Source organism: Heliangelus exortis, chromosome 1 (assembly GCF_036169615.1).
Source record: "Heliangelus exortis chromosome 1, bHelExo1.hap1, whole genome shotgun sequence".
NCBI classification, from domain to species: domain Eukaryota; kingdom Metazoa; phylum Chordata; class Aves; order Apodiformes; family Trochilidae; genus Heliangelus; species Heliangelus exortis.
Genome location: NC_092422.1, coordinates 123,094,025 through 123,117,080, shown reverse-complemented (window position 1 = coordinate 123,117,080; position 23,056 = coordinate 123,094,025). Strand labels below are relative to the sequence as shown.

The 23,056-nt window shown below is 40.5% G+C and overlaps 1 protein-coding gene across 2 annotated transcripts in view; it reads left to right on the top strand.

Moving 5' to 3' along the window:
* Positions 1-11,991: 11,991 nt before the first annotated feature.
* Positions 11,992-23,056, top strand: part of ELK3 (ETS transcription factor ELK3) — a 42,350-nt gene continuing 31,285 nt past the window's right edge. The window contains exon 1 of one of the 2 annotated variants that reach the window (XM_071764507.1): positions 11,992-12,214. The gene's annotated coding sequence lies outside the window, so the exon portion shown is untranslated. The remainder of the gene's footprint in view (positions 12,215-23,056) is intronic. The other variant, XM_071764517.1, reaches the window with a different exon arrangement.

Here is a 23,056-nt window from a genome sequence, read left to right as displayed (position 1 = left end):
CAGAGTAATCCCATCCGCACCTCACGAAAAGGTGGCTCTTTCTCATCTCCAGACAGAAGGCTGACTCAGTGTAAGTCTTGCAGGAAGTCACTCAAGTAGCATGTACTTGTTACAGGGTGACAGGGTGATTGATACCTCACCAGCAGAGATTGACCTCACATTTTGAAGCCATGTAATTGAAAAGGTTAGCACATAATGCCAGAGCCCTAACTCTGACACCCGGGGCTCCACCCAACGTATTTTCCAGGCAGATGACCTCTCTTTTTCCCCAGACCTGAGAAGGGTGACAATTTTCAAATCACTGTGAGGTCTTCCATTAAAGATATAAAATATTCTGACAGGTCAGCAAAGAACTTGAAATAGCTAAGTTCTCCATTCCTGAAGCAAAGGACCATTATCAATAACTGCTCATTACTTCCTGGCACCCTTGCCACAAGTCTCAGAATGTCTCAGCTCCCTGTTTCACCCCAGACAACAATTACTTAGAACATTGAAGAGAGGTGATGACAAAACATGTATTTTGGACAAAAAGGCCATACAACATACAGTAATTTGGTAGAGCTTCACTGATATTAAGCAGTGTCTGATTAGAACAACTAACTGAAAAATAACTGAAATGCTCCAATTGCAGCTTTTATTTGTGCCTAGAAGTCACTAAACTGGCAAACATGCCTTAAAAGATGGCAAAGCTTCACTAAGGCAAGACAGAGGTGATTCTTGCTGAGAGAAAGACAGGCATCGTAGAAGTTGCTGTTTACCATGCCACACATCCTCAAGGGCATCTGTTTCTAGATTATTAAATTATTCTTTTAGCCTGTGACTCATTTTTGTTGCTTCACAAATATAAACTCCCTTGATTTCTGTTTTGTTCAACTGAGGAAAGTATCAGGCCCCAGAGGAAGGTTTTTGCATGTGGGAGAGAAATGGAAGTGGAGACTGTGGAACCTGCAGGGCAGAGCCAGCCCTGCTCTAAGTATGACTTATGGTCATACCTTAATGATGTGGACCTTGAGTGCATGAAGATCTTGCATACCATGCTAATTAGGGAAGTATAGGGAAGAGGAAGGAAACCCTCTCAGCATCATGCTAAATGCCCAAATTTGTTACCTCCCATAGGAGACATGATTCTGAATTAACTGTTTTCAGAGTTACACAGGGCACTCATCTGCCTTATGGGTATTTACCTCAATAAAGTCCTCATAGAAACACCCATATAGATTTATTTCTTTTTAATTTAACCAAATTATGAAACAGTTTTTCTGAAGAAATAATTGTTTGGAGCTGCTTGTTCTCATTTTAGCCAGGACAGAACTAATTTTCTTTCTTGTAATCTTACTTTCCAGTTAAGCCTCTTCTAAGTAAGTTCACATGCTGAAATCAACAGCATGTTCTTCAGTCAGTGTCTGCTTCTAGGACTGATGATGCCCAATATTTATAGTTCCTGCTGGAGAATGGTATGCAGAACCAAGGCCACTGCTTGGCTCTGCAAAGCGTCTTATGTTCCAGAAATAAAAGGGAGGAAAAGGGGTCACACCTGCAACCCTCTTGTGGGGAGGAGTAGACTGTGCAGGTGACCTAAAATGGGGTCACTTTCACTAGAGCATCTCCTGTCCAATTTCAGGAGCCTCTTGTGACACCACAGCAGTAGCTTAGTGATAAAAACATGCTAACATAAACATCTTGGGAAACCAACTACCTGGGTGTTTCATAACTTCACTTTTACTAATGGTGGTTTGGGTACATAAAGGTTTCCAGTTATCCTAGAGGAAGCAAAGAGTTTACAGCCTTATGCATATAAACCACTGTGAAAACCAGTTCAGAAAGCCACTGGTTTTGTCTGTCTGTGCAACAAGAAAAACCTCTGGAGATTGAAGGCAGCAAGCTACTTGTTTTTATTTTTTCTTCCTCTATAAAATTCAGCTGAGACTGCCTTATCTAATATAGATGATCAGAACTGTAACTGACAAATTAGGATAAAATACACACTTCTTTTGTTTTCTTTGAGTTTTCACCTTCGTTTTAATAAATGTTGTTCTTGTTAAGATCACTAGCATGTGTGTAATTTTACACTGATGCCCTCAAGGAAAGAAGACCCTTGAAACCTGTGGGGGCAAGTACTGAACAGTTTGTATTGCTTTTGAGGTTAATCCAGAGAGCAGAACTTCCTACACTTTCTGAAATGTGATTTCATGAGGCTCTCATAGGCAAACCAAGATTACTGTGAGAACCAGAGAGACCAAAGTAGAAAGATATAAAGAAGGAGGAGAAGGTCAAAGACTGCTAAGTAATATCATGACCTGTATAGGGCAGTCCAGGGAGATCCAGCTTAGACCTCCTTGCATTCTGAACTTCTCAGGTGCATCTGGATCCAACCTTAGTCTCAGACCTGGCTCTCCTAGGGAAAGTATTAAAATATTAAGGCTGCAAGAAAAGCTTGACCCTCAGAAACCCTTGATTGGATTAAGGTGAAATGACACTCATGGTCTGTATTTGAACATAAGATTTAATTAAAACTATACAAGGAAGAATAGCTGATACTTCAACTATTGTATATGCTGAGGCAGCACAATCATAAAGGCTGATATTTTGATGACAAAAGTCACAATACATATATGTTCAAGCTGTGCAGCCTGGGGAAAATTCATAGTAGGCCTTATGTTACTTAATGGTTTTAGGAAGGAAAAGGGAGAGAGAAAGAGAAAGAGAGAGAGAGATAAGAAAAGTTGGAGACAGAGATAGCAGAAAATCCCTAGTCTTGGATCCAGCACCGGGACAGCCAACAGGGAGCAACCTGTTAAGCAAAACAGGTTGGAGTCATTGAAGCTCCTGAAGGCCACCATTACATCTCCCGTTTTTATAGGCCTGTTCTGCTTAAACAGTTGTTTCTAAAGGATGGGTAATCATGGTTGAGACATATCAGACTGAGCAACTGGAGTGGACCTCCAATGCCTCTGCTCCTTCATCGTTGTCTCTATTGTCTTGATATGCAGGCACCAGGCCATCTGCAGCCTTTATTTCCAGAGGCTCCAGGCAGTCCTTTTGCTTTGTTGAAGGCTTACAATGGTGCTTCGACACCACCAGAATAGGTCCTGTGGGCTGATCCCTCACAAGTAACCAATGTTTAACTTGCATAACACTGGCCCACAAGGCAGTCCAGTCTTTCCTAGTAGCCTCTTGTGCATCTTGGACAAGAGGAGAAGAATTTGTATCCCTGTGGAGCTGTGCCACAAGCCAAGTTGTTCCAGAAAAGAAGAGCCAGTGTAGTCTGGCTTTCTGTGGCTTTGCGTATTTTGACTGGGGTTTTTTGGTGCCTAATAAGTGCAGACTCCAAGTGACTCCAGTCACACGAGTGAGGCATTTATAGCACATCATTATGTGGGCTCACTGGTGTCTGTGACTCGCTGAGTTCAGTTACAATCACTCCTGAACTAGAATTAATGGAGTTTTAGAATCATAGAACAGTTTGAGGTGGAAGGGACCTTAAAGATCTTTTCCCCTCATGGGCAGAGACAACTCCCACTAGACCAGATTTCTTAAAGTCCCATCCAACCTGGCCTTGAAAACCTCCAGGAAGGGGGCATCCACAATGTCTCTGGGCAATCTGGACCTCATGCTAAATTACTTACTATTAAAGAAACAACTTTTGTAGAAATAAAGGTCATGCAAGAACATCATAATACACATAAGTATGCCAGATAGTATGTAAATAGAATAAAGGTTAAATTTATATATAGCTCTTAATCGATTTGGTAATCAACAAAGACAAAAACTTTAAATAATGAATTTTGATGTCTAAATCCTTGTTTTATTCTTCATAATATTAATTTCTTACAAGTCAAAACACTTCCCCTTGTTCCGCACCTGTTCTATTAGCATAAAAAGAAAGATAAGCAAGTCAGTAAAATAGATACATTATCAGAAAAGGTAGAGGGGAAAATAAAAGACTACTAACTCTAGGAAACTTTTAATTCATCGGATCGCATCCATGCAGAGGGAGAAATTTTGTTCTGTATAATTTTAAAGTTAAATTTTAAAACATCTACTTCCTATTTACTATGTATTTCAAAAAAATTGTCTGAAACTTCTGCAATTTTTAAAAGCCTCCTCCTTTTCACATTATTTTAATTTGGCAGCCCTGTGGATCGTTTATGGTTTTTCATACATGAACTTCGTTTGAAATGAATAATTAGTTTGTTTTCTGATCTCCCTTGTCTACTGGAACACAGGGTAATTCTCTTCTCTCTTGACCACCATCATGCCTTATTGCTCCTGCTAGGGAAGAACTGCTAAGTGATCTAAATGAGAAACACATATATACATCTGCATTTATAGGTGTGTAGGGTTATAAAACAGGCTTCTAACATACAGAGGAACAGTGCAATGATAAAAGCCCACATTGACTTCTCAGCAGCATGGTCCATCAACATTAACTAAGCTTTTAAATTCCTGGTCCTTAATTTTATTTTAAGTATTGACTTCTAGAATGAGTAAAGTCTGGAACCCAAATCAGAGGCCCTTACTTATTTCCTTATTTATTACTGGGAGCTAAGAAATTCCCATACATTTCCCACAAGGATGCAGACAGAGTCTGGACAGACAGACAAGTGGAAAGTGGGAGCTAATGAATATTGCTCTAGTGTCAGACAGGTAAAGCACTCCCCCTCTTCCTGTTAATTCAGTTGAAACAATGAAGAGAAAAACCCAACCCACCCTTGTCTTGTTTGGCTTAGACATGAACCCTTGATAAGACTCTGCAAAACAAGAAACTGTAATAGATTTTTAGCTACCTTTTGCTGAGAAACTCATATGACAAAAAAAAAAAAAAGTAGAAATCGTGGTGTACTTCTGCAACTAATGTACACTCAGCTTAATACGCTGTAGATAAGAGAAAATTACTGAGATAAAGAATAATATAACATTTTTCCTTCAATATTACATACTTTACATTTCTCTACATAAAGGATATCCCAGCAGGAAGGAGAAAGGTGGAGCACAACCCCTGTAGCATTTCTTGTTCTGCATTGTACAAAACTTTGTAGGGACACAGGAAGAGGATACGGAAGTTTCTACAGGAAAACGGAGAAAAGTTAAAACATAAACAGAATCCAAAAATTTACCAACAGTTTATATAATTTCCTTTTTCTCTTTAAATGTTTAAAGACACTTACATTATAGCATAGTTTACTATACATTTCGATGGGTATACAGTTTTGCAATTTCTCTTGCAATAATATCTCAAAGCAATTATTAACTTTAATTATGCAGCCTATATTACACGGAGTAATGTGAGTAGTAACTGATTTGGTACAGCATCCTCCTTTTAACAGAATGAACAAGTTTATACTACAAACTGTGTAGATTTTTGAAGAAACTTGGTATTTAACCAAAGTCTCCCTGAAGACCACTTCCACAATAAACACTTTATCGAAACTCACTTAAGTCAAAACAAACTTGCCATAACCTCAACACCTTTCACTCAAGGATATAACACCTCTCTTCAGCAAAGCTTAAGAATGTGCTTAAATCTGGTGTTTTCCTGCAGCTGAAATGTGTCTGAGAGGATTATAGCTGGAGATCTGTCCTCTCACCTTGAGCAGCCAGGATTCACTGGACAGTGCCAATGATGGGATACACTCATGATATCTGTTCCCATAGGTTTGTGGTTGCTTGGATTTCTTTTGTGTTAAGTACAAGAAAAAGAGCACATGGTTAACTCCTAAGAACTTGTTTAGTAAGTATGGACTTAGACTTGTGTTTATGGTCTTTTTCTAAGTCTGGGTATGAAGGAGCCTACAGTCTGCATAAAAAAGCTTTCTACGTATATATGGCATCTCTGGGTAACCAGTCAAGAGTGCACTAATAACAGCCAAGGTAATATTCATTTAACCATAGTTTTGGCTGCACATCATCAGCCTTCTTAGAACTGTGTCTATTGCTAGTATGTGATAAAGCATTATTAGGTGGGTAAATGGGTATAAGATTTTCAGCATGTGTACATTTAAGCTACAGGCAGGACAGCACTCCTGGTTTAATACAGAGCAGACCAGTATATGCAAGAAATATGAATATATATGAATATACATGAATATATATGAAACTGGGATTTTTCAGAGGAACAAGACCAAGTTTGCACTGCAAGCCTACATTACCTAAAGTTTTATATGAATCAAAACACTGCCACTTTACAATCACTTGGTTGTGAGTCTGTTTACACTGAAAGCTTTGCATACTTCAAGTTCAGATGAACAGCAAAAAAAACTCTGACTAAAATTACCTTGCCAGACCTCTGGAAAGTGATTTCACATTTCAGCTGTACAGAAGGGAGGATATTAGATTAAGGGATACCTGTGTCTTCTAACACTAAGCACCAAATTTGAGTGGCGGGGGAGGCTTCCCAGGATTCCTGCATCGTCAGCAGAGAGAAGCAGGCACCCCTGGATCATTCATATCAGGGACTTTACTCACGTGCTTTGAATTGTTTTCTGAAGTCTCTTCCTGTTACTGTACATCAAGAATACTGAGTACACATGCATGTGTAAGATAAAGGTATTAAGACAGATTCTTTTTTTTTTTTTACCTTTTTTGTGTAATGTGACTTTGAGAAATGATTTTGTATCAAGCAAAAGGCAGCCACACTTATGGCAAGAGCAGTAATTACCCATAAGAAATGCATAATGCATATACTTTATGTTCTGTGCCAGTGACTGGTTAAGGGGCAAGTTTGAGTTTAAAACCTAAAGATATTTTGAAGATTTAATTGTTCTTCTGAAGCGTCTTATATATGATGTTTATAATTATGGCTTAGAATAAGAACAGGGAGTGCTTTAAGAGAACATTTATTATTTTGTTAGAAAATGCACATCTCCAAGAGCACACATAATTAACTTTGTAACTATAAACACAATAATACAATCATTGGAACATCATAATCAAATAACACCTTACTGAAAATTGTTAGGTAGAAATGTCTCTCAAAGTGTGTGTCATACCGGGAAATATAAAAGCTATAAAGTCACTTGTTGAAGATAAAATCTGCACGATTTCATTTGTTTTATAAAAATCTTAGATTTAATGTGGGCTGAACAGGAGTGGCAACTAAAGTTCTAGCTCAGACCTTTAATTAATTAGCCTGGAAAAGAAGTTGAAGTAGAACAGATTTAAAGATTTGAAAGAAGCACAGTGACCTCTGAAATAGTTAATCTTAGTAGTTAGATTATACCTCAAGGTTATAGAAAGATTCTTGGAATCCTCTTCCCCTGTTTTTATGAGTTGCTCATTTAGGTGCTATAGACTCCTTCAGCACACAGCAACATGACACTCCTGAAATGACAAAAAAATCACACAGGAAGTAATTCTTATAAATCTTTCAGTAAGATGGCAAACCTAGTGAAATTGTACATGCAAATGATGCTTTTACTTGAAACATGTTGGGTCATGTGCTTTCTTCCACAACAACATACAGGGAAAGCAAAACATTCAGGAAACCAAAAATGTGCCAGAGGAAGAGGAGTATAAAAGCAGTAATTTCCCCCCAACACTCCTTCCTGATCAAACACCACAGCCTTCCGGGGGTGGATGAAAGAGAAGAGGAAAACCTTGGGGTCTCCAAAACATCATTCCCTGAAGACTCAAGGTGGATTTCTAATTGCAACCGAGCAGCAATTTTCATTTACAGCCTCTGTCAGGAGGGACTGGAAAATGCTCCCTGAAGGGAAAAAGAAGTCCCTGGGAGGATAGAAGGAGCTCCTGCTTCTTTGCCAAGGTCCTACCATCTGCAGAGAATAACTGTTTCATGATACGAAGAAGCACTTACCCCTTCTCCTGCCTCTCACAGGAAACATTTTAGGCTAAAACTTACAGAATTTCTCTGTTTCAGATAATGTGGCATGAGGTTTTGAACCTTTTGATGATGACATGCTATTATTTTTTCCACTAATCTGATCCAACTTCAAACGAGAGGTTCCTGAGCAGCACACATGGTACTGTTGATGCCTGCCACCTAAAAAAACCTTTCTAAAGCTCATAATTTTCTTTGCTCAGAGAAAAGCCCAGGAAGAAATAATGCTTGCCGAGGAACAATGTGCAGCCCAGTCTCTTGAGTTTCCATGGCTTTAGAGTCTGTGTTACACCCTGGAGGTATCACTGGGCAGTATTGCAGAGAGAACTTTTGCCAGTGAAGCTGCCCGTGAGATGAGATAAAACTGAAGACCTGACCACTTTGTGAGTGGTATGGATCTCCTGGGACTTTTTGCAATAATGAAGTTGTTGGCTCTGAAGCTCATGTTTGTCCAGCTACAGGAAAGGATGAAAGAGAAAAACTAAGCCTGCTACAGGAACATTCATCAATATTGATACAACATTTTCAGGGCATTTAAATAGCATGTTGTGAAGGGCAAGAAAGAATCCTACGTGAATTAGGCTGCCATTGCAACTCAGGTGAATAGTTTCTATATACCCGCTTTCCAAAATCCCCCATAAAACCTCCTGTAACCTGGCAGGTGGTCATTCAATCTAGAATTACTTGAAAATAAGAAAAAAAATGGTTACAAGTCATTCTTCCACGAAACCTATTATGTTAGTTGTCATAAAGGCAGACACAAATTTGAAGCCTTTTCACTGTAATCTAGAAATACAAAATGTTTAGAGAGGGTAAAACAATGTAGACATTCATTAAATATATTTTCAATTAAAAGATTAAATGAAATGACAGTTATTTTCAACTGCTTTCAACTTTGTTCTTGATAATTACACATGATTATAAGTATCTATGTACATCTAAGGAAAATTGTATACTGCAAAGTGACATTACAATTATTTAATTAAATTTAATAATTTAATTACAGTGGGACTCAAGGCTCAGAGTGAAATTACATGAAAACCTGGACCAACACAGACACAAGTCTCAGCCTGATGAGCTCAAACAGAGATCTGGAACACAGCAAATCTACCTTTTTTTTTTTTTTTTTTCCACCCTTTTTTTTAGATTGGTTTATTACAGCAGCACATGACATTTATGAACAGCTTAAAAATACTGTAGAAACAATCTGAAAGGACAAGAAAAAGACTGGTTTCTTAACTGATGCAACCTAATAAAAATAAGGTAGAATTCTAGTTACTATACTTAGGAATGCTTTGGGGCAATTTTTTCAACAGAAGGATATGTTTATAAATACCAGCTCTTTTACAAACTGCACTGCCCCTGGATAAACAGGACACAGAGACATCCTGGGTGCATATGTTTGTTCAAGGACTGCCTGAACCCATCAGATTAAGACCTTGAGCAGCAGTAACCTGTCTTACTGGTCGAAAGGGAGCTGCCTCTAGTCACTCTTAGTCCTTTAAGAGTGTGACAGCTGCTGTCTGGATCGACTCTGAGCAAGAAACCATTTCCAAAGCTAAACCTCAACATCTTCATAGCTTGGGGACAGGATTCAGGCTTTATAATTAGCAGCCATAATGATAATATGCACTGGTGAATGGATGTGCATCGAGACACAGAAGTTCTCTAGTGACTCTACTGAAAAGATAACAAGCATTTTTATGACTATGTTAACAATCAGGTTATCTGAGTGGAATTTCTTTGTCAGAAAAAAAAAAAAAAAAAAAAAAAAGGGGGTCCTACACAGTACAAACCTGCAATTTTCCTCATTCATCATCTTGTATTCTTGCATCAGATAAGCCTTAAGGATAACTATAACCCTAGATAATGTAGTCAGGCAGACATCACAGATGAGAGAGTTTTAGCAATCATTCTTTAAAGCATAGTGTTTCTATAGAGCATATAGATGTAGTTTTCAAAAATATTTTCTCAATGTCATCCACAGTACAGGGCTATAATCAGTAGCCCTGCCAAAAATCTCCCATTTTCTTCCAGTTCCAGGAGAACTTTCTGAATTTCTCATGTTTCTATCATATCCCGGTGCCTTTATTCCATTAAAGAAGTTCTATGCTTTCTTCTCCAGCATCTGTAGGGTTTGATGAACAGCCCTCATCCAGTGGTCATCCAATTTCCAGCATGGCAGATTTACTTAGGTTTCTGCCTCACTATCTAGACAAAAAAAAAAATAAATGACTGGTGCTGTAAAAAAATTCTAGCGCTGTCAACGGGGTCACAACACAATAAAAAGCAACATTTTAATTAAAAAATAATTAAAAGATATAGTGGTATTTCTTTTTGTAAAAGAAAAGAATTTATATTAGTTTTCAGAATCTGTTCTCTCAGACCTCTACACCAATAACAAGTCAAGGCACTTCTGGAATATCTCTGCTTTGCCTCATTCACAACATCAATGAAAGGTAAATGTAGAAGATGAATGCTGGTACCCTCAGCATTGTCTATTAGTACCCTAAAAACTTCTCTGGCTCTCTGGATTTGCCAAACCAAGTCCTCAGTTGCAGTCTTCAAACCAAAGATTGGTTCCTGCATCCCAATTATTTAACTATGATGACAGCAAAGAATTCATCCACTGGGCATTTTAATCTAGAAAATACATTCTCTCAAGATAAACATTTAAATTCTGCTTTATTTGGGAAACACAAAATTTTGGGAAACACAAAATCCTTACTTCTAAAAGGGAATTATTTAAGGAAAATATCAAAGTTACATAATTTGGCGTGCCGGTACAGCATTATTTTTGCTCCCTCATGGCATGTTAGAAGATAGGAAGGAAGAAACTTGATGCACTTCCACAGGAGACTTGCAATTTGCTCACCGCCAGCTGTTTGGATGTTACTGACTAATGCTTCGTGGCCACCTGTGACGATCCTTTTAATTCCATCAAAGCACACTTCTATTCTGAATGACACTGTAAGCAACAACCTAACAGTGATAAAAACCCATAGCTTCTGTGTCACTGCATGTCAAGAACATTCTGAACTGCAGTTATGGTGCTGGAATGATAAAGCTTGTGACTGCTGAACGAAATTGCAGAGCAGCATTGATTTTAAAGGATTATGCATTGAGCATTGCTGATGCACTAGGCAGACAGAAGATAACGTCACTTACTGTGAGAATTCCTAAATAAAGTTAGAAATAGTGCAATACGAGACACAAGAAAAGACTTACAGGATCTGAATTCCAAGTACTGTAAATGTCACCCTTTTAATAAATACAAACCAACCGTTTACACCCAAGATCTTCCACTTGAGGGTCAAAACCTAAATCCCAATCGGCCAGCTACCACTGGTCTCTTTCTGAGGTATGATGTGGAGCTGAAAGACCCTCCTCAGACTGGACTTTAAGAGTGCCCCCTGACTTTTAGTATGTAATTTCCCTCAAGTTTATGCTGTTGTGCCGTACTGTGCTGTTTCCACGCTCTGCTACCAACTCGAGATCCATCTCGGGAAGGTGTCCATCACCAGTGCACCCAGCAAGCTCTCCCGTACCACCAGCCCCTCAGCCCATGTGCTGACCCATGAGGGAGCTGCCTAACGCTTTGTTCCACCGGGACCTGAGCCATCACTTTGGGTGGGACAAGGACAGCAGCCTCTCCCAAGCCGAGTGGGCTCCCCGAGGCCCCTCGCCCCGCTTCGGGGAGGACAAAGATCCGCTCGGAAGCGCTTCTTAAGTATCTCTCAAGTGTCCCTCCTGAGGGAAAGACTGGGTTGTTTAGTTTTGTTTGGGTTGGTTTTTTTTTTGCCAAGACACTGGAGCCGGCTGGTAGCCGGGATGGTCCGGTGGGCCAAGCTCTGGGCTGGTGGGAAGCTCCTCCCCAGGGGTGTAGCACAGGAAGAGGTGGAGGTCGGGGGAGCCGGCGGAGCTCCCTGCGAGGCTGTGGAGTCACCGTTACCCGTTTTACTATGTGTGTGTCTTATATTACAGCCATGCTGCACATCAGTGGCCAGAGCGAGGGGAGAGGGGAGGAAAAGCCTGTTTACACAGACTGCAAACCGCCTGGGGAATAATGCAGGAAAGGAAGTGAGCCGGCTCTCTGTCTGACTGCTCTGACTTCCTGCTCGCTCACACACACACACACACACACACACACACACACACACATACACACACATACACACACACAGACACACACCGTCCGAAAAAAAAAAAAAAAAAAAAAAAAAAAAAGAAGCCGGGGGGGGGGGGCGAAATAAATCAGGATCTCATTACAAGAGCAACAGAGCGTTTGCAGAAGACTGTCAGCATGGAGAACCAGGGGATTTTAACCAACTCCCTCTAAACTACCAGGAGAGAGCGGAAAAGTCCCTCAGGCTCTGGGTAGGTACAAGTGCTGCTGCGCCTGCCCCGGCTCCTGCAAAGTTTCGGGGGGCTTCGCCGAGGGGGAGGCCGGCGGCTGCTGCTGCTGCTGCTGCAGGGTCCGGCGCTCCCCTCGCTGCTGGGGCAGCGGGGGACACGGTGGGGCAAACCGTGGGCTGGAGGTGAGGAGCACCGGGGAGGGGGGGGAGGGAAGGCTCGGAGCCCCACTCTGGGCCGGGGGTCCCGGGGGTCCTGCCTCAGGGCCAGCGCAGCGGTAACCCCCAGAGGGACGGGGGTAGCGGCTGGAGGGTGCGGGGGCTCCCGGCGCCTCGGGGGGGCTCCCCGGCAGGGGAGAGGGCTGCTTGGGGGGGAGGGGGCCGCCGTCCCCCGGGAGCCGCGGGGGTAGGTGAGGGGAATTAGCGTGTGCGTGGGGCGGGCGGGGGCCGGGGTGTGAGGAGGGGCGGGAGGGGGACGCAGCCTGATAGGGTGCAGAGGGTTGGGGGGAGCGCTGGGACCCCTCGCAGACCCGCAGCCTCCTCGGCTGTTGCGGGTCCTATCCTGCCCTCCCTCCCCTCCCCTTCTAACCCCGTCGGTGTCCGGGTGCTCGGGTCCCCCCCGGGCCTGCCCCGTACGAGCAGCATCCCTGATAACGGCGCTTGGGGCGGCGGGGGCCGCCCGGGTGACTGTCACGGCGGCGGGGGGCGCCCGGGGGTTCCCGGCGCCGCTGCGAGGCCAAGAGGGGCCGGGGGGGTGTGTGTGCTTGGGGGGGAAGGGAAGGTTCTTGCTGAAACTGCAGAAGGGGCTTTAAAAAAAAAAAAAAAGAAAGAAAGAAAGGAAAAAAAAAAAAAAGTGTCGGGAGAGTTTCTGGCTTGTCTGGAAACAGCAAGACTAATTGCCATGCGCTTCCGGTTTGAAACTGGCAGCAGACAACATCTTGAAAATGAGTCACTGCAGCTCACAAAGAAACTCTGTGGTTTTCTCCCTCTCAGGTTTATGTACTTGCTCCTTTTTAGAGTTTCTTTTGTAGTCGTCTACGTTCTCCTCTGGCCTCCCTCCCCCCCCGCTTTTCTTAGCCACCCCCTGCCCCAAGACCACTTGGCTGATGTGGATAGTTTCCACGATGATCTAAAAAAAAAAAGAAAAAAGAAAAAAGAAAAACCACTAAAAATGTTTGTAAGGGAATGAAAAAAAAAAATAGGAGAGAGAGAGAAAGGGAGAGAAAGTGGAGAGTTGTTTTTGGATCTGGCTTTGCTGAAGGTTAGAGGGACTCTGATGCTGCAGGGGGAAAAAGTTCCCTGAATTTTCCACTGGCTGCAGGAAGAGAGCCCATTTAGTCATGGCTAAGTAATGTCTGCACACACACCAACTAATCTCATTAGGAGTTTCCGTTCCCTAACACAGGAGGGTTTTGTGAAGCCCTGTCAGCCTTTCTAACATTGCAGTTGAAAGGGAGACAAGTTACATCTTTATTTACTTAGGGGTGTAGTGCTAAGACAAGTTTACACAATGCAGCATCTTTTTGGTCATGAGGACTCCAAAAGTCAGTGGTTTCATTTAATTTCAAGCAGAAATTCTTCTTCATCTCACATTTTTTGCTCATACAGTCTTTTTGATTGTTTCAGATTAAATGTAATTTGTGCATAAATAGTTTAAGAGGGTGAATTGCAGAAAGGGGGTACACAGAAGGCTGTGTTACCATAAATGTGTTCTGTGCATCTGTGACAATTGTATGTAATTGCCTGATTAAAAGCCTCTTGTGCCAAGATACTGAGGTGATGGGCATGTTTGGAAAGTGTTTTCAGTCACATAACCTTGCTGTATGGGTTCTTTACATATTTAATTTCCATGTGATACTTTGTACATATCACTTGACTAAGTGGTTTGTGTAATTATTTAATCATTATTTATTTTCATAGCAATCATGAAAAAAGTTTGGTGCTCAGAATTAGAAGATTTTTGCCAAGTCATCTTTAGTTTAAATTAGAAGTTAATGACTTACTGCAAAAAAGTCTGGAGCAAACAAAGAAAATGGAGTCTTGCTTGCAGTTAGATCTTAAAGAAATGTCAAAAAATTTGAATGAAATTGCATCTAATAGGAAATAACTGGCTACTTGAATTACTATGATAGCATTAAACTAGCAAGTATTGTGCAAAAAAAAGTAGTACTTGGATGGAGTACTAATTGCAGTGTACCACGTGTTTACCTTTGAGGATCTTCAGTGTTTCCTGTACTTCCTATGCCCAAGCTGCACAGAAAAGTTCTTCATTAACATCATGTTACAGAGGACTTTTATTAGTGGATTAGTGACAATGTCCTGACACAGATGCCTTACTGCTTTCCTCACTGGGAGAGAAGAATTTTTAGAATAGTATGTGAAATAGAAAATGCTTCATCTCTGTTTCAATCAAGAGCAGTCATCAGGTAGGGACAACTCAGGTTTTGGAGTCTTCTTTCTTTTGTAAAATTCTAAATTTTATAGAGAGAGGTCCATTAATGGGCAAAAAATCTACTGAGTATGTTATGGAGCAATTAGTGTGGTGTACAGCACCAAAACTCTTACTGTACAGTATTCCCTAGCTCTTACTGCCTGTCTTTGAAACATGGACATTGAATTGTCCACTTACTGCATTAAGTGTTGCTGGAATTTCACTGTGCCAGCTGCTGAATCAGTATAGATGAAGCACACACATTTATACTTACATAGATGTATATATGTAGTCTGTCTACACTGGCTACATTTTGTATATTGTATTCACTCAGCATAAGTAAAAACGTCTTGGTTTCCTCATAGAAAAACAGATAGTAGCAGTGTACCTGTAGTATGTTCTGTATATTTGAAAGACTGAATTAGAAGTAATCCATAGATGTGTTAAAAATACAACTGTTCTTGTAGGAACAGAAAAAAAAAAATCTAAATATCAAATCGTGTGCGATGGTTTCCACTCAAAAAATAAAAATGTCTTAAAGTTGTTAAGTATGATTTTATTCTTTAACCTGTTTTAATCTACAAAATACTGAAGCCTGTGAGAATAATATATACTGTCGGCTGAGGGATGAGATGTTATCATAATTGCTTATATCTCAGTCTTCCAAATCAATTATGTGAGTTGTTCCTAGGAAGAAAAAACCCACGGGGTAATTTATACGCTTTCCAATATCACCATCTCCACCTACATCCAACAGCTGAAATAAGCAACATAGTCTCAGGGGGAGAAACTCCGCTACAGCCTTCCTTGTAACTGTGTTTAGAAATCTCTCTGCACATGGATGCTTTCATATGTAGAAACAAATAATCTATTTTGTTTTATTCATCAGCAGCTCTCCCTGCTTACTGGTTCACGGTGGTTCTTTGCTCATGTTACTTAATGGTGTTTTATTAAACTTAAACCACGAAAGCAAAACAAGTCTCTCACTCCCAAGATGAGGTGTTCCCCTTTACTGTGCATGAAATCCAATTATGTTAACTTTACCTCCTTGTTGTGATGTCCTTCTTGGGAAGGAGGCCAGCTTCAGGGTGTGTTATGGTAGAGGTGTTCTTATGGGAAAGTGTTACAGCTCATGTGACAGTATAACTGAAGCTGAAATCTACCTACGTTTAAAAATCTGTTCTGGAGGATTTAGCACAGATTGGAAGTCATTTTGCAGGTTCACCAAAGCGCCTGAAGTTGTTGGTTGCTCTGAGGGTCTTGTGTTTTCATGTAGGAAGATAGATGTATATATGATGCTTAAGGACACAGATCCATCAGCTGTTACAGAAAATACAAGTCTTTGCCTTGGGAATGCAATCACATGCCAATGTGTTGCTTCAGAAAATCAAAGAAAAGAGATGCTAAAATAAAAAGTTATTTGGCTTCTAAAGAAGGGAGAGTGGGATACAGCTGGGGGAACCAACCTGCACTAATTTGTGATGCATGTATTCGTAAAAGTTCTTTTAGCTCATTTATCTTGGTGACATCATATAAAATGTGTACACCCATATAGCTAGTTATCTCTGAGTGGTTCTCTGTTGTAGTACTAAAAAATTCTAAAATAGCAAAGAATTCATAAACCAGTTAGTGCTTCCAACAAGGATATTCCCGGTTGGACTCACTCGTGCAATTCAGGCTGTTATCAGTCCATGATTCTCTTCTGGTGGCAGCAGCCCCGACGTTCAGCATGCCTGGACACTTCTGCTTGAATCCATCTTAGACCCATGACACTGATTATAGGACACTGTTAGCCTGGGCCAGTTTGGACGAGTAGTGTTGGTTTTGAACTGCTGTGTTATCTTTTGTAACCACACCCAATGGTTCATGCAGCAGGCTGTCACTTAGGGGCCTTTGAAAATGATGCCGGGCTCTGCATACCCAGATTGATTCACCATGACTTTCTCCTTGGTGTTTCCCACAATAGGGAATCTCACAGTCTTGAATCATTAGACAGATGTTTATGTCATCTGTGGCTTATTAAATGAATCAGCTTATATTCTGGAGGCTGTTGAGAGCTCCTTAAAGACTGAACGTGTGTGTTCCAGTGTTGAAATATTTTGTTGAATAATGAATGATTAAAAAATTAGTCATGATTTTGAGGAGAACGTCAAGGTGCTGGCACAGGAAGTCCAGCTTGCTGCGCTGCAAAATGCAGGGCTGCAAGTATGGAAACAAAGCAGATGAAGCACAAAGTGCCTCTTATCTCTCCACTTCACAAAAGAAAATGCATCTTTCTTCTTAAAAGTTTCTTTAACTCATAGTGATTTTATATGCCAGTAACTATATCAGAATTGAAATTCTTAAGCATTTGCTGTCGAGTGGATTTAAAGTCAAAAGCTCTTGGAAGGAGACTTGCTGCTTTTCTAAATGCAAAAATATCTGCCTTAAGCATTGATATGGAAATATCACTAAGTCACTACCTGACAGCTAATTTAATGCCAATTCATAGTGTAGTCATTCTGCATTTTTAATTTTGTGTGAATACCATGGTAGTTTTTACAGTACCAAAAAGTACTCTGGAATTGTCAATCTGCTTAGTTGTATAATTCACGGCCAGTATCTTACAGATAAATAATGAAATATTTAATTAGTAAAGTTATATTAGAGTTAAGAACATGGGAGACCAAATTTTACCACGCCCTAAGCAGATACAACTCAGCTGAAAATCAGACATTTTTACTTCTATGGAGTTACAGTTGCCAGTCCCATGACTGATTTTCACCTACTTGCTCGAGTAGCATTGCTGTGACTATCTAGAACAGTGGGGTTTCTCCTTTTCCTATCTGTGGATCCATAATTATTTTTGAGCAGTTGTGCAGATGCCTGTGTTGCAGTTGAGCCTGCTGTAGGAGTACTCTGGTACTTTTACATCTCCTTCAGAAGGAATCCATTGACCCCTATGTGCAGGGCCCATGTGTTGAAAGCTGCTCACCTGTATGATATCACTTGTGGACTTTTAGGAAATATATCAATCAATTGTGCAAAGAAAGGTCTCTAAAGACTATCATGTGCTCTGTCTACATCTGAGTGGTTAGCTACACCTCAGGGTCTTCAAATAGAAGACTCTACTACGCGCTGGTGAGGCCACACCTCGAGTACTGTGTCCAGTTCTGGGCCCCTCAGTTTAGGAAGGATATCAAGGTCCTGGAGCAGGTCCAAAGGAGGGCAACCAGGCTGGTGAAGGGACTCGAGCACAGATCCTATGAGGAGAGGCTGAGGGAGCTGGGGCTGTTCAGCCTGGAGAAGAGGAGGCTCAGAGGAGACCTCATCACTCTCTACAACTCCCTGAAAGGAGGGGGTAGCCAGGGGAGGGTTGGTCTCTTTTCCCAGGCAACTCTCAGCAAGACAAGAGGGCACAAAAGGTCTCAAGTTGTGCCGGGGGAGGTTTAGGTTGGACATTAGAAAGAATTTCTTTACTGAGAGGGTGAACAAGCATTGGAATGGGCTGCCCAGGGAAGTGGTGGATTCTCCTGGAGATATTTAAAAAGAGACTGGATGTGGCACTCAGTGCCATGGTCTGGTAACTGCAGAGGTAGTGGATCAAGGGTTGGACTTGATGATCTCTGAGGTCCCTTCCAATCCAGACGATTCTGTGATTTCTGTAGGAAGCCACAGACTTACTTAATTTTGATCTTCCAAAGCACTTATTTTTGGGTGTCAGCACTTCAGTTAATGCACTGAGACTGACTGCATATTGCAAACGTTTAAATGATACCTTAGACCTTGAATGTCACTAAGGCATTGGAGTAGCTTTTGCTTGCTTTGTGCAAGTGTCCTGCTAGTCGTTATAACTGTGCTGTCAATTTTTCAGTGTTAAGAGTGCTTGAAGGATAATGCCCACTATGGATTCCCCCAGACTAATTTGCGAGTGTAATTTCAGTCATATCTGTGCCTCTGCTTGCCAATGTTTGAATATTCAGAATGTATCTTGGATAATCTTTGCAGATACTGATTACTACATCTTACTATATTTCTGTCTTAGCTTCTTCAGCTTTGAGGTATGCAATTTTTTTATCTTGGGGATCCTAACTTGAAGATCATTTGAGATACTGGGAGAAGAAAACTTAGATCTTACACATGGTCTTTTAGTTTTAGCTGTTGTTAAATTATGTAATAAATCATTTGGTTGTAATTTTTATGATTCTTGCCATTTGTTCAAAATTGGTAAAAGCTTTCTAAGCACTAACCTAACTATTAAGTCCTGCTAATACGATTTTACAAGATGGATCTTTCTCTGAAAATATTAGTCAGCAAGCCAAGAGTTTGGTGTTAAGTGCGTTTTTGCAGCTGTACAAAAAGAGTAGACTTGGATTATATACTACATCTTAAGAATGTAAATGTTTTTAATCAAATGGCCTCCTGTAAGTTTCCCATCCTGAATTTGCAAAAGATCTGACAGTTCATCTGGAAAACAGATTTCTATTATGCATCCATTTGCCTGTAATGTGGTGACAGCACCTCTTTACTGTATCTCTGTATATTTCTTTTTTTTTTTTTTTTTTAAATATATGAAGAAAATTGATCAGATGTGTTTCAGTTTAAGGTTTTTGGGAAGGATGCTTATGAGCAATGCTGTTTATAAATGTCTATATTGCGGTAATGCTGAGTGGCCTCTGTTCTACCAAGTCACAATACAGCACAAACAAAAAGTTTATGGGCTCAAGTATCACAATTATCTCTTCCCAGCAATTAACAGTAGTTCATGAGAAGAAAAAAACCTTTAATGAACGCTTTTTAAAGTAAGAACAAATTCCTGTTTCAGCTCTGTTAGTGAAATCTGGAGAAAGTCTGCTACCTTCAGAGAATTTCTTCCATGCTACGCTAATACAGCTGAGATGGGAATGTGGGTTTAGATGCTAGATATAGACCTCTGTGAAGTCTGGTGACTCAGAGCAGACTCAGAACAACTGGCATGTGTGGTTAGTTTAGCAAACTGGGAACATGGAATTGGGCTGGTGTAGGAAGTATGACTGCTGGTGCAGTACTGAAGCCCTGCCATGCAAGTGCATCCAAAACAGAGCAGTATCAAGACTGGATCGATTCCTTGGGAGAAAGGTACAACCAAGTGCAGTCTCATCCAAGTTGAGGAGAGGGGGATTGAGTATTCATGTTATATTTAAACATGGATCCTTATCCAGGTTTCAGAGTGCAGAGGATACAGAGGCACCGTCAAACCAGTTGGTGTGTTGCTGTCGCTTCTGAACGTAAGCAACTGGGGCACTTTGTACACAGCAAAGTTTGCTGTAGTCATTGGAGTGGTGTCCCATTTGTCTCTCCTTCAGTCGTGGGACAGCACAGGAGTGTAAAAAACAGATTTTCTATTCCCTGGAATCTCATGTGTTTGATGACATGTTCTGTTAGATATTCCAGTGCTTATGAACAATGTTGGGGGAAATGTGTAGGTGTGAGCTTCAGGTTCCTGTTGGCACAGTGGACAAGTGAATAATGTCAGAAGATAAGAATCTTTTAATTGGGTTTCAGCTTACCTTAGCACATGATTAACATGCATGTCAGAACTTTGATTAGCACCGAGGAAGAAGGAGAATGGTAGATTTTTGACACCTCAGAGTGTTTCTTAATTCAGGTTTTTAAGATGAGACCAGTGTGTATAGAAATTTACAGTGAAAAATGTAGACCTTGGGTAGTGCTGCTCATTTTTTTTATGACTAAGGAACTTCTTACACCCTGGCTTGTGCTCCAGGATCTGTTGTAGTATCACTGATGTTTTGGGAAGAAATTCTCCTGATAAAATTGTATATAGGTTACCATCTGCGGAATTGTATCAGACCATTTTCAATATAATGCTGTCACTGACTCCTCCTGCAACTTGAGAATTTACAGGTAAGATTGCATGTTATTTAGTGGCTGAATGGCTCATTTTGCTAATCCAGCAAATTCTGACAATTGAGTGTGCATAGAAATGTGAGCTCTGACTGCCAGTATAAGCTGCAATGATCTTGCTGAGCTCCAGGTCTCGCAGAAATTGCCAGTCAGATCTGTTTGCCTGAACAGAACTCCCAGGACTGCTGTTCCTCACCTTCTGGCCAGGTTCCTCTCTGCTCACAGTATTAAAAAGACCTGCTTGTTAGTATCTAAGTTTCTGGTCCAGGGAAAAACAGTTGGGAGGGGAAGATTAGTTTAAAAATCTGAATATGAAATGTATTAAAAGCCGAATTTGAGACAGTTGATAGAACACCATTTAAAATATTAGAGACATTAGCATAAGTTACAAAGCATCCAGTCTGCTGTCACAAAATTGGAAAATTGAATATTTCAGTTTAAGAAGGGAGTATAGATAAGGAAAAAGCATTTACATTTGGGAGTAATCATTGTTGATATGTCAGGCAAACTTTTGGAATAGCCACCATTCCTCGAGGCTGTATCTGCGCTCTTAGCTATTTTTTTGTGTTTTCATGCACATTTCTCTGAATTTATGAAAGTGTGTCTCAGAAATTTTATATAGGACAGTCAGATAATCATGATCTGTGTCCTACTGATGCCGACAAAAATGAAGGAGAAAGTCACACAGGAAAAATAAACATATAGGGCTGACTTTGAAAGCAGAAGTCCGTCGGCATGCAGCGTAGCATATTGCCAGCACACCACAGATGTGCACCACATGAGCAGACAAAAAGTGGTGTGAGGAGTCTGCATTCATTCCACTTCTGTCCCAAGGTGAACGGTTGGAGTCATTATGGATTTATGTAGTTTTGTTTACAGCTAGCTTTAGAAAAAGCTGAGCAGGTTTTTTTTTGGGTTTTTTTTTTTTTTAAGCCTTTCACAGGGAGGCAAATAGCCATATTCCCTCCTGCCAAGGGCTTTTACTAAAGTTGGATTAAAACTGTTTCTTGAACTGATTACTTATGGAGAATCTGAAAACACTCATGTTCCAGAGGCGGTGTCATCACACCTCTCCTTGGCAGGCGACCAGTCCTTTGTTGTATCAATTTGGAGGTTGCAGAACTTTTCTCCTTTGGACATCTGCCTCAGCCTTTCTCTGTCTTAGTAAAAAAAAAAAAAAAAAAACAACCCTAAAAACATTGTATTACTAAATGTACCTACTAGAAGCATTACTGGACATGTGTGTAAATGCTTTCTTTTCTGCAGTGGAACTTCATGTTGTCCTATAATATTTTTCTAGATCTTGCTGCTGTCTCTTTTGTGTTGCTCTTAACAACAGGAGTCTGTTTATTTTTTTAAAATGTGCTGGGTCAGAACAGTGGGTATTCTTGCTTGGGAAGGAGACCTTGTAAATTATTACTGTAAATAAACTTTTAAATTAGAATATAGAGTTAAGACTGTTATGCAAGAGTGGCAAAGAAGTCATGCCTCATACAACTCTGTTAAGTACGTTGGCCAGCAAAATTCTGGGCTTTTTTTGACCATCATCTTTAAACCAGTCTGCATTTGTGTGGCAATATTACTTTAGTTTTGCAGCAAATCAGAACTTGTGTGTTGGGGCACTCTCTATTTTTCTCTAATGTTTCCACTGGGTGGTGCTGCAGGAACTCTTTTTTTTTTTTTTTTTTTTTTTTTTTCACTTGGATCTGCATTTCCCAGAAAGACGCCTCTAAAATATAATAGGAGGAAGTCCTGATTTAGAAAGTTTTTGCAGTTTCAACACAATGGAAGAACTCTGAGGATGCTCTGGCAGGAAATGTCCTGGTTGCTGGATGTGGAAAAATTACCAGTATTCTGTATCGTGTACACAGTTCCCTAAAGTGCCCTGGGTATGGATTGCACCATTAGTTTGATTTATTATCTTTAACAGAGAAAGTTCTACATGAAGTTAAAACAGGTATATTTACACACTTAGTTATAAGCTTATTTTTTCCAGGCCAGTTAAATTAGCAGTAAGATCTCCTTTGATGAGTATTTGAAAACTTTCTGAGTAAACAAAATGATATTTGTTTTTCCTCCTTTCTGGCAGAATCACTAACTTTTCACCAACCACATCCTATTTATCACCCTTGAAGCATCTCTGTTGAGAAATAAAGTGTGAGGACTGACTCAGACTTTTGCCTTGTTCTTTCAGATGTTTCTTAGCAAGAATTTAGGCAGATTTGGCAGTTGTCTTGAACCTCTCATGATGTACTCATTGTTAGTCAGCTGTACCATTTTCCACTGAAAATTCATCTGTAAAACCTTTTGGTTGTTCTGGTGAAGTTTCTTTCCTTGATCAGGACCCTACTGCTTCTGTAGTAAAATGCAAGACACGTAAGATCTAATTTTTTATAGAAACTAAAATGTAAAGGAGAAAACCTATCCTAGCAGATTTGTAAGCTGTTCAGCTTTCTGTGTGGATATTCACTTCAGAACTGTGTTAAAAACGTATACAGGTGGAACAGCTAGAGATTGCCTCATTCTGTATTTTCCCCTTGATTCACTCTACGA